A 12,638-nucleotide genomic window follows, 5' to 3' on the forward strand; every position below is an offset into this window, starting at 1 on the left:
ATGTCAGAGGAACTGCGGAAAGACAAACACGCTAATGCATTGTTGGTGGAGCTCTGAAATCAGGCTAGCCATTCTAGAAAGCAATTTGGAATTATACTGAGATGGTGAGTAAAATATTCACACACTTTGACGTAGAGATCCCACTGCTGACCTGTACCTGGATGGAGGAGGTCAAGAATAAAAATAAAGGTCCCAAATACATAAAGATATTTATAGCAGCCCTTTTTTTGTAGGACAAAGAACTGGAAACATTGTAGATATCCATTGACTGGAGAATGTCTAAAGTGACATATGAATGTAATAGAATATTACTGTGCTATAAGAAACCATGAATTTGATGAACACAGAGAAGCATCGAAAGATTTATATGTACTAATTCAAAGTTTAGTAAGCAGAATTAGGAAAACTATATACAGTGACTATAACTGTAAAGGAATAGAGCAACAACAAAAAAAAATAGAAAATAAATGTTTTGAAATTATAATGACCAAGCTTGGTTCCAAAGAAGATATATGAGAAAGTACATCTTTTCCTTCTTTGGAAAGGTGAGGGCAGAAACCATGGTGTGGAAATCTGCAAATAACATTTGATTTGTTTGATAGGTTTTCCGCCTCCTCAAAAAAAAAAATTGAAGGGGAAGGGAAAATTGGTAAATGTAGTGGATGTAAAAGCAAAAATTATCTCTAGGTTGTTTTGTTTTGTTTTTTAAAGAGCACTTGTGAACTGGGTTCAAATTTCACTTCTGATCTTTATTACCTATATGATTTTGATGAAGTCACAACTTTTCTTAGCTTCAGTTTCCTAATTAAATTTTATTTGCAAATGAAGATCTACTTTTTCTACCTCCTACTTTTCCTTTCCCCTCCCCCATTGAAAAAGCAAGAAAAATGAAATCATCCCTGTTAATCCTTCTAACTCTAGACCTGTAATGGCTATAAAGTTTTCTTATCCCTAGTCTTTTGGAACTATTTTCCAAGATAGAGTAGAGGCTTATTCTCCATCGATGAATAGCAGAAAAATAAAACAAAAAACAAACCCAACCCACTTTTATCTTTTTTATATAAAAATGCAAATCAGTATGATGTACAGGTTGTTTTTTTGAAGCTTATAACCAATTTAACATGTTAATTTTAAACTAGTCCTGTTCAGTTTTGTTTCCCTTTGAACTTCCTTCTGTTCTGTACATTTGAAAAAAGGTTGATGATTTTTTTTTTCCTTTTTTAAAAAGCAAGTCATATATTGGCCTCGTCTGAAAAGGTATGTGTCAGTTTGTCATCTTTACCAGTCTGATGGATGTCAAGTACAACTTCAGAATTGTTTTAATTTACAATTTGCTTTTTAGTTATTTGGAGAATTTTTTTTATGGTTGATGATAATTTGCATGTTTTCTTTTTGAGAGTTGCCTGTTCATATCCTTTATTCCATTACCTGTGTGAGGAGGTAGGAAGAAACACGCTTCATAATTAATCTTCTGGAGTCATGGTTACTTATTGCATTGATCAGAGTTTAATTCTTTCAAAGTGATTTTTCTTTACAAAGTTGTAGTCATTTGTATAAGTCGTTCTGGTTCTGTTATTCACTTTATTCTGTATTAGTTCATGAAGGATTGAGATTAGCACAAAGAACTATGTAGTAGATCAACGTTAAAATTGGAGTCAGTAAACCTGGGTTTGAATCATGCTACTTATTACTTATGTGACCTTGAGCAAGACACATAAACTTCTAGCCATTTTACTCATCTGTAAAATGAGGTCTGGTTGATCTCTTAGGTCTTTTTCAGCATTTTAGAGTTCTTAATCCAGTGATAACTTACTTAACCATTGTAAAATAAAGATCCAGAATACCTAGGGAGGCATTTGGACCTGGGACCAGAAGTCAGCAGAAGGCATAAAACAGGTGCAGGACTACCATAGATAAGAGTTACTCTTAGTCCAGAAATCAGTAGATGCAGTACAAGACTCTTGCAAAATGAAGGCCCTGGATGCAGAGGGCTTCCTAGATAAGCTTTGTGCATGTGTTGCTAATAAACAAGACCTCTTTTCTAATTACAGTAAATATAGACCTTCCTGTAACTTCCACATTATGTGTACTCATATGTTTTGAGACCTGACCTTACAATTGATGAACCTATCATTTCCTATATAAAAAGAATTAAATTGATGATCATAAGACATCCATTTGGATTGAACAAACCTGAACTTAGGACCATCAAATTTAACCCCTAAAGTATGTGGGGCACAGTGCTGATTTGTTAATTTGTTAATATTTGTACTAGAGGGCCTGGCAGAAGCAAGTGTTGTGGGTACCCGCGACCACCAATTTTCCGACTTTCTGTTCTTTCCTACCAGCTGTACTTTGACCTGAGCACCTGCTCCATTGTTGTATTTGGACTCATTTTCCCTTTCCAAAGTGTGGGCTAGGTCCTTCTAATCTCTTTTCTATCTCTTCGCTCTTTGTTCACATGTTCCCTTCAGGTAGACAGCCACCCATAACTGCTTAAATGAGTGTGGAGTGATGAACTATAATTCCAGTGAAATGGAAGACAATTGAGTCTTGCCATCTATATCTTTTGGACCCTGTAGGCCTTGGTATTTGACCTGCCCCTCCACCTTAAGGATCATGGGGCCTTACCATCTGCCTTGCTTCTGAATCCTAAGTGCTACTCATCCTTTTCATCTGCCCTGAGACTGAACCCTTCTATCTGTATTCCTAACATGCCACATAGTACATGGCACACAGTAAGTATAAAATAGAATGCTTTTTCATTTATTCATGAGCCTGAAAACTCTTTTAAAATGTTCATGTTCATTGTTCATGAAGACATACCTTATCTGACCTGAAAATATGACCCATTTTAAGAATTTAGTGATGACTACTGGAAACTTATGTTAGTTTATTTGTAATCTTAATGTATTAGAAAGGTGTTATATAGTTGTGATTCCTTATTTTTTTCCTAGTGTTTTTGAAAGCTTGCTCTTAAGATCCAGTGGAGTTACAGAACAGCAGGAAATGTCTGCTTTAATGATAATACTATCTGACATAGCATTTTAAGAAAGTATTTTAAATGTCTGTGTGTGTGTGTGTGTGTGTGTGTGTGTGTGTGTGTGTGTGTGTGTGTGTCTACTTAAGCTTCAAAATGACTTCATCTGTCTTCTAGGTTTAATGTCATCTTCATTTTACAAAAGAAGAAATTGACAGAGAGGTTCACAACTTTGTCCATAGCCATACAGCATGGCACAGACAGAATTTGAATCCATGTCTTCCTGATTCCAGACTCAGTGCTGTCCATTATAGTAGATGAAAAGATACCACAAAGTGCATCACTAAAATTAAGGTTATCTGGCATGCTTACCTGCCATAGATTTCCTCTCTGGCCTTGTCCTACTACATTTTGTGATCCCAAATGTTGTGGCTCTCCCTATACTTCCTTCACATCACTGCAACACATACACACAGCCTAATTGTGACACCTAGCATTCTTGACCTCGTTTTCTGTTGGCTGTATTTGCTTCCCTCCAGTTCCTCATCTCTGATTCTATATCCTGCCTGGTAATATGATCCTGACTCCTGATTCCTGATTTAATACTTGATGATTTGGCTTGCTGTTCTTGACCCTAGACTGAACCCTGACTCAGATTAATTCCATCATAGCAGTTTAGCCAGTGAATTTGACAATTTCAACACCTTTATTTTCCCTTAACATGCATACACTTTTTAGGAATGTAGAGGTGTCAGTTGCCTAGTATACTGCAGGCTTGATTTCTGATTTGATGTAATTCTTTCATCTTCTCAGGACCAAAGGAAGTACTCATTAAGTTACTGTTAAATTTGTCATTTTGAACCTTTATGAGGAAATCTTTCTTTTGGAAATATGCAATCTCTATAGTATTCTCAAGAGTCTCAACATTTATCTCAGTTGTCAATTTCTTAATGAGATTGTGAATGGAAGGTCTTAAGTTTTGTGATCTTTTTTTCTAAACATTGGTAATTGTCTAAGCAATCTATCACCATCTCTAACTTCATCCCTGTCTTACATGAAGAGGTAGCCCTTTTTATAAAGGCAAACCCCTCCACTTACACAAGTGGTGCCATCCCATGCCATCCCATCCCATCCCATATCAGCTTCTCCAGCAGATTGTTCCCTCTGCCATCTCCACTCTCACATCTTCCATCTGTCCTTGTCTACTGACTGCTTCCTTACTAACTACAGAATGTTCATAGTTTTTCCATCCTCAGAAAACTATTAATCCATTCCTCTCTGTAATTGTTCCACCTCTCTCTTGTGGCTAAAACTCCTTTACAAGGCTGTCTGCAGTCCATGACTCCACTTCCTTAACTTTCACTCTCATCTTGACCTGGGGAACTTGTGACCTCGAGACCATATGTGGCCCTCTAGATCTTCAAGTGCAGCCCTTTGAATCCAAACTTCACAGATTTAATTTCTGTTAGGGCTGCTTGTGGTGGCCTCAGGGCTGCAGGTTCCCTACCCTAACTCTATGGTATGACTTCCAGCCTCATCATTGAACCAAAATTGCTCGCTCTAGAGTCACCTATAATCTTTTAATTGTCTAATTTAGTGGCCTTTTCTCAATCCTTATCTTCCTTGATAGCTCTGCAGCCTTTTTTCCTTCATACTCTCTACTTTCTAGGTTTTTGGGGGCACTACTTTCTCTTGATTCTTATCCTACCTTTCTGACTATTCCTCCTGAGACTCCTTTGCTGGCTTTTTTGACTAGGTCATATTCACCAAGAGGGACTTCACTACTGGTGTTTCTTCCTAGGGCTCTATTCTGGGCCATCTTCTCTTCTCCCTGTGTACTATATAGCTTGTGATCTCATCAGCTCCCATGGATCCAATTATCATCTCTATGCAGATGGTTCTCACATTTACTTATTTAGCCCTAACCTTTCTCCTGACCTCCAATCTCAGATCTCCAGCTTTCCTTAGACATCTCTAACTGGATGTCCTGTGGACATTTAAAACTCAACACATCTAATAACCCGCCTCTTCGAAATTTTTCTGTTACTGTTCAGGGTTCTGCCCTGCTCCTAGTCTGTAGGCCTGGGTGTTACCCTTAATGACTCTCTCTCTCTCTGTCCCAACACCTTGCATCTAGGCACTCACCAAGTCCTGTCGATTTTACCTGCATAATAACATCTCTCTGATATTCTCCCTTCTCTCCCCTGACACTGCCACCACATTGGTACAGGCTTTCTTCACCTCATACCAGGACTATCACAGTAGTTTGCTGGTTCTCCTTTCTGTAAATCTCTTTCCATTACATTCCATCTTCCACTTGGCTGTTAATTTTCCTAAAGCACAGATTTGACCATATCATCTCCCCTTACCTTTAATAAATTGAAGTGGTTTATTAGCTCCAGGGTCAGGTATGACATCTTCTGTTTGACATTCAAAGTCCTTTACAATCTGGCCCTTCTTTCTTTTCTTGGGTTACACCTTATCCCCCTCCATGTACTCTGCATTCCAGTAATAACAGGCCACCTTGCTGTTCCTTTGCACAAGACACTGTCTTGCAGCTGGAGGCATTTCCACTGGCTGTTCTGCATTCCCGAAACATTCTCCCTCCTTATCTCTGCCACTTGATTTCTCTGGCTTCCTGCAAGTTCCACCTAAAAGCCCATTCCTTCAAGAAACCCTTCTCAATCTCTCCTAATACTAGTGTCTTCCTACTGTTGATTGTTTCCAGTTTATCCTCTCTTTAAATATCTTGTTTTTGCGTTGTTGTTTTCAGGTTGTCTCCCCTGTTACACTGTGAACTCCTTGAAAGTAAGGACTATCTTTTACTTTTCTTTGTATCCCCAGCATTTAGCACAGGGCCTGGCATATAATAGGTATTTAATACAGACCGACTAGATATCTCTATGCTACCATCAGTGTCTTAGAGTTTAACCTCTCCAAACTATGATTCAGAATTATCAGTTTCCTTTTGCTTGAGAATTTACTGCTTCCAAAATTTCTTCATTGAAAGAATTTTTGGGAGAATGGTTGGTGTGTATTCTTATTTAACACTCAAATCCTGAAGATTAACTTGTTAAAGATATATAAGAATGTGTAATGAAAAAAGCCAAGAATAGTGATGAATTTTGGTAGAATCTATATTTAAGAAAATTTTTCCATAGCATTTCAAAGTTGATAGTCCAAAACTTTCAAGAGATTAGAAAAAGGTATAGAGGAGCTTGTGTTTTTTGATATTTTTTTCTTGTTATCAGAATGGTTTGGATGTCTCTTTAAGCATTGTTAACATTCTCTAAGAGTACATTAAAGATGTATTAGATATGTAATAACTCCACATGCATAGGAGCTGAGAGCAGAAAATGGTACTTCATGTGTTGCTTAGTTATGTGAGATAGTATAATTTAAGGCAGAGCTTCTTTAACTTTTTCCACTTGCAACCCCTTTAGCACTTCTTAAACTGTGCGCCAGACTAAGAATTATAGGGTTACATATTTAGAGCTGGAAGGTATCTATAGAGATTAGGGGCAACTAGGTGGTGCAGTGGGTAGAGCACCAGTGCAGGAGTCAGGAGGATCTGAGTTCAAATCTCACCTCAGACACTTGACACTCACTAACTGTGTGACCTTGGGCAAGTCACTTAACCCCAATTGCCTCATCCTGGGTCATCTCCAGTCATCCTGATGAATATCTGGTCACTGGATTCAGATGGCTCTGGAGGAGAAGTGAGGCTGGTGACCTGCACAGCCATGCCTCACTCAAAAACAAAGTCAAGTGCAAGTCATGTCATCATTTCTCTGATGGCATGGTTTTCTTCAGCAACGAAGGACGAACACACATCTATAGAGATTAGGTAGTGCAAAGGAGAAAAACTGAGACCCAGAGAGGGGAAATGACATGCACACTGTCATATGGCAGAGAGCTGGAATCAAACCCAGGTCCTCTGACTACAGATTTAGTCTCGTCCAAAAGTTTGTATTTTATTTGATAGCGCCCCCCCCCCTTTTTTAAAAGTAAGTTATTTTCTACCCCAAAGGAAAAAGTGAAGATTTGATGGTTTAATAATAGCTAGCATTTATATCTTGCAGCTTACAAAGTGCTTTACATACATTTTCTCATCTAAAACTCTTAACTGCCCTTTTGAGGATATTAATATTCTCATTTTTAAGTTAAAATACTTGAGGTGCAGAGAGTTACTAAGAACTTTGGCAGTACTTTATATGATTAATCGGAACTGGGAATGATAACTAAAGGTAGGAAGACAGATTTCACTTGTCCATTTGAGAGGTAATAAGGACTTGAATGAAAGGGATAGTAATATAAAGAGGAAGAATGTCAGAGAAAGAAAGAAAAAAACCAAGGTTTTAGTTGTTTTAGTTGTGTTGGGGGCATAAGGAGGATCAAAGAAAGGATGTAACCCATGCTTTGCAGTGGATAGGCTGCTAACTGACAAAGAAGGCTGAGCTGCTCAAATCATATTTTGTTTCTGTTTTCTTTGCATTGGAAATGGCAACAAAAATGACCAACAGGAAGTTGATACCCAAAATAAGTTCATGAATTCAAATCACTTGACCCAGACAAACTACTTCCTTAAGTCTTGAAAGATCTGGCAGGTGTGATTATTGATTCGCTATCAGTGATATTAGAAAAATCTTGGAAAATAAGAGGGATACACAAGCTCAAAGATAGGCAGATGTCCTGATTTTTAATTTGAAAACAGAATTTGCAAATGTAACTAATAAGTTTGATTTTGATTCCTGGGAATAGATCTAGAATAGATCATTAAAGAGATAGTTACTGATCATATGGAAAAAGAGGTGGAGATTACAAAGAGCCAGCATGGCTTCAAGAACAGGCTATAGCAGGCTAATCTCATTTTCTTTTTTAAGAATTACTAAACTAGCAGATGAAGAAATGCTGTAGCATAATGGTTTACCCAGATTTTCATAAAGCTTTTGTATCTCATGCCATTCTTGTGGATAAGATAGAAAAATGTAGATTTGGTGATTATACAATTAGATGGATTCAGAACTGGTTTGATGTTGGTATTCAAAGAGTATCAGTATGGGGGGAGGTTTCCAGTGTAGTACCTCAGAAATCTCTGCTTGACTTCATGCTATTGAATGTTTTTATCAGTGCCTTGGATAAAAGCATATTTGGCATACTCATCAAATTTGTAATGACATATAAGTGGGAGAAATAACCAATACTGGATGCTGGAAACAGGATCCAGAAAGACCTTGACAGACTAGAGTAATGAGTTGAAATCAGCTTGACAAGTTCAATATGGTAGACACTTGGTTGGACAGTTCTGAGAAAGTTTTGGGGACTTTACTGGATTCTAAGCTAGGCATGAGTCAGCAATGGAATTTGACAGCCAAAATAAAAGAATACAGTCTTGGACTACATTAAGAGAAACATAGCTTTTAGGATAGGGAAGTGATAGTCCCATCTACTCTGCCATGGTCAGACATCATTTAGAGAAGTGGCATCAAAAACTAATCACTGCTTGCCATATATTGACTTAGAAAACCACAAATTAGCTTTATCTATGTTATATTTATTTTATTAAACATTTCCAAATTGCCTTTTAATTTGCTTCCAGGACTCAGATCTACAAGTTTGACACCTGTGCTCCAGAGGGTTTTGTTTAATTCTAGGCTTCACATTTTAAGAAGAACATTGAAAATTTGGCTAACCTCCAGAGGAGGGCAAATAGGATGGTAAAAAGCCTATGGTCCATGTTGTATAAGGATTAATTAAATATATGAGTGACTGAAAGAGAATTTATTAGGTTTTTACTGTGCTAATTACTGAGGATACAAATGGAAAAATGAGATAGTCCCTGTTCTCAAGCAACTCACACTCTAATTAAAGGAGATAATAAATAAATGAGAGTTCAAAACGAAAGGCAAGAATCTGAAAACTATCATGCTGTCAATAGCCAAATGAAGTAAATATCTTAAATCCCTCAAACGAAGAGAAATAAAAGCAACCCTGAGGTTCCAGACCCATCAGATTGGCAAAGTTGACCAAAAAGGAAAATGACAGTGTTGAAGAGGATATGAGAAGATAGGCACACTGATGCCTGTTGTCAGAGCAGTAAATTGGTCCAGCCATTTTGGAAAGCAATTTGGAATTATGCCCCCAGTCATTAAACTGTATTGTATACCTTTGATCCAGCAGCACCACCACCAGACCTGTAACCCAGAGAGATCAGAGAAAGAGGAAAGGATCTAAATGTATGAAAATATTTATAGCAGTTCTTTTTGTAGAAGTAAATAATTGGAAACTCACAGGGTGCCCATGAATTGGAGAATGGCTGAACAAATTATGTTATATGAATGGCATAGAATACTTTTGTGCCATAAGAAAATATGAATTGGATAGTTTCTTTTTTCCCCATTCAATTTTATTTCCAGATTCTCTCCCTTCCTCCATCTAATCCATTGAGAAGGCAAGAAATACAAAGCCTATTACAAATAGGATGTTATGCAAAACAAAAATGTCTACAAAGGAAGACTCTAAACCATGTCAAATAGCTATTTCTCCAATGATCCCCTGGAGAATAATTTTTTAACTTTCCTTGGTAACTTCTACTGTTGAATAGCCTGCACCATAAGAAAATTCTTTATTATGTATAATATGAACTGTTCTTGTACAGTTTTATACCTTCCAATTGCATTATGTTCACAGGGGAGAAACTGATAACAGCTAATCTCCATCTTATAGAAGACCAGTGTTATACCTGTAGGCAGTACTTAAATCATTTCATACTTCCCCTTAGGGGTAAGAAATAAACTGTTTAGGATATTTTATTTTGAGGGATTGTTTTTTTAATTGCCTTTTTATGCCATTCTTCAGTCTTTAAATTTCCTGGTACTGCTTCCTTGGAAATTCAGGCAAAATACTGATACAAAAAAAACATTTTTGTGGGGGAATTAATTCTTTTACTTTATTGGAGTTTTATTGTAACTAATGGTTAAAATAGATGAACTATCTGCTAGGAATTTTTTTAATTCAGGGATTTTAATTCTAATGGATAATTATGGCATAGTATTTAGCTTGTTGTTCCCTGCAGAAGCTTTCCTCCAGAATTGAGATTTTAAAGCATTCTGTCTTCAGAGGCATTCAGCCACCAGGAATTCTCATGTAGTTTAGGACACCTGTTGTCTAGCCTTTTTAGATAAGTATCAATACTTTTGCTATTTGTGTCATCTACCCCAAATAAACAGCCTTTACTGTATATGTTAATAGTGGGAAATGATAAAGGAAGAAACCATGAAAAAACCACCATTATTTTATTTTTGATGTAAGTACTGATACTGATATCATTCCACTGTTCTCTTCCTCTCCCTTTAGTTGTGGTTGGTATTTGACATATTACTGATTTGACCAGTGAGATCTGGCTATTTCATTTTGTATATGAAGAGCCATGAGTAATGTGTATCATAGCTTTCATTCCTATGTAATTTGTCATCTTACCAATTCAGCAGACCCTTATGAGGTACCTACTATGTGGGAGGCTTTGTGCTAGAAGCTAAAGGTATAAAAACAAAATGGAAATGATCATAACCTCAAAGAACTTATACTCTTTTGGTGGTGGTGGTGGTGGTGAGGTTTTAGCAGAAGTATGGTACTAAGAAAATTGAGGAGGAAGAGAATATTAATAATAGTTAATAATAGGAGCCAGATGAGGCTTCATGAAAGAGTTGGCACCTTCCACTTTTATGTAGGAGAAAGGCAAAGATTCTAAGACACAGAGATGAGATGAGATTGCATTTCAGTCGTAGAACAAGAAATATGCAAAAATACTGAAGCAGGGAGAGGGAGAGATGGAAAATAGGGTTGCGAAACCAATAATCTAATTTAGCTGGAAAGTTGAAGTTGAAAGGTTTGTAGTTTTAAAATAAGGCTGAGGGTGGAGCCAAGATGGCAGAAAGAAGTCAGGAAGTTGCCTAAGCTCTCCCCATTTTCCCTTGGAAACAACAGTAAATCAAGCTCTAAAAGAATTCTGGAGTAACAGAATCCACAAAAAAAAAATGGAGAGACAATTTTCCAGTCCAAGATAACTTAGAAGTACTTTAGGAAAGGCCTGTCTCACTTGGGCAAAAGGGGAGCAGAATCCAGCACAGGCAGTATCCAGGCAAGCCAGCAGGAAGCTCTTAGTCACAGCACAGATCAGCAACCTAGGCCCTGAAGTCTTGGCTCACCAGGCCAGCTGTGAGACCTCCAGCTACAGTGGAGCAGGCACATTGCCAGCCCTGGAACCCAGGGCACAAGAGGCTCAACTAGTCCGTGCCAGCCTAGTGCAGTGGGCAAGCCACTAGCTCTAAACGTCTCTGTGCAGAAAGCCAATGACCAGACACCTGATGTCCAGTGCAAGAAGCTTGGGACAGTGCCTCCTATATACCACGGCAGAACTCATGGTTTAAAAATGGGCAAAATAACCCCAAACAAAAACTAAGCCTTGGTCATAGAAAGTTACTCTGGCAACAGGGAAGATCAAAACACAAACTCGGAAGAGGACAACAATGTCAAAGTGCCTACATGCAAAACCTCAAAGGGAAGATGAATTAGTTTCAAGCCCAAAAAGTCCTCTTGGAAGGGCTCAGAAAGGATTTTAAAAATCAAGGAAGAGAGTTAGAAGAAAAGTTGGGAAAAGAAATGAGTTATGCAGGAAATTATGAAAAAGAGTCAGCAATTTGGAAAAGGAAGCACAAAAATTGATTGAAGAAAACAACTCCTTAAAAAATAGAATTGGCCTGGAAAGTCTTACATGAAATGATGCTGATTGAAGTGAGCAGAACCAGGATGTACACAGTAACAGGCCCATTGTGCAATGACTAACTTTGATAGATTTAGCTCTTCTCCGCAATGCTAGCATCTAAGACAACTCCAGAGGACTCAAGGTAGATGGAAAGATCCATGATGTGGAAAATGCTATCCACAGCTAGAGGAAGAACTTTGGAGTCTTAATGCAAATGGAACCATACTATTTGCTCTTTTCTTTTTTCTTTTTTCTTTCTTGTGGTTCCTCCCATTGCTTCTAATTCTTCTTTACAACATGACTAATATGAAAATATATTTAATATGAATGTATATGTAGAACCTATATCAGATTGATGCTGTCTTGGGGAGCAGGAGAAAATTTAAAACTCAAAATTTTATGGAAGTGAATGTTGAAAACTAAAAATAAATTAATTTTTTAACAAAAGAAAAAATAGAATTGGCCAAATACTGTGGGGGAGGGAGAGGAGAACAGCCGTTGAAGAAAATATCTCCTTTAAAAGTAGAATTGACCAAATGGAAAAGGAAGTATAAAAACTAACTGAAGAAAATACTTCCTTAAAAATGAGATTGGGCAAGTGGAAGCTGATGATTCTATGAAACATCAAGAATCAGTTAAACAAAATCAGAAGAATGAAAAAATAGAAGAAAATGTAAAATGCCTCATTGGAAAAATAACTGATCTGGAAAATAGATACAGGAGAGATAATTTAAGAATTAGTGGACTGCCTGAAATCCATGATCAAAAAGCCTACACAGTATCTTTCAAGAAATTACCAAGAAAAATTGCGCTTATATCCTAGAACCAGAGGGTAAAATAGTCATTGAAAGAATCCATCAGTTACCTCCAGAAAGAGATTCTAAAATGAAAACT

The 12,638-nt window shown here is 37.3% G+C and overlaps 1 protein-coding gene across 8 annotated transcripts in view; it reads left to right on the forward strand.

Moving 5' to 3' along the window:
• Nucleotides 1-12,638, forward strand: part of CHD6 (chromodomain helicase DNA binding protein 6) — a 186,915-nt gene that overhangs the window by 8,173 nt on the left and 166,104 nt on the right. Inside the window, exon 1 of one of the 8 annotated variants that reach the window (XM_072631471.1) lies at nucleotides 2,580-2,738. The exons of 6 other annotated variants lie outside the window; for them this stretch is intronic. The gene's annotated coding sequence lies outside the window, so the exon portion shown is untranslated. Of the gene's footprint in view, nucleotides 1-2,579; nucleotides 2,739-12,638 lie in introns of those variants that run through there. One more of the 8 variants, XM_072631476.1, reaches the window with a different exon arrangement.

The sequence above is a fragment of the Notamacropus eugenii genome, chromosome 1 (assembly GCF_028372415.1).
Source record: "Notamacropus eugenii isolate mMacEug1 chromosome 1, mMacEug1.pri_v2, whole genome shotgun sequence".
Lineage (NCBI taxonomy): Eukaryota > Metazoa > Chordata > Mammalia > Diprotodontia > Macropodidae > Notamacropus > Notamacropus eugenii.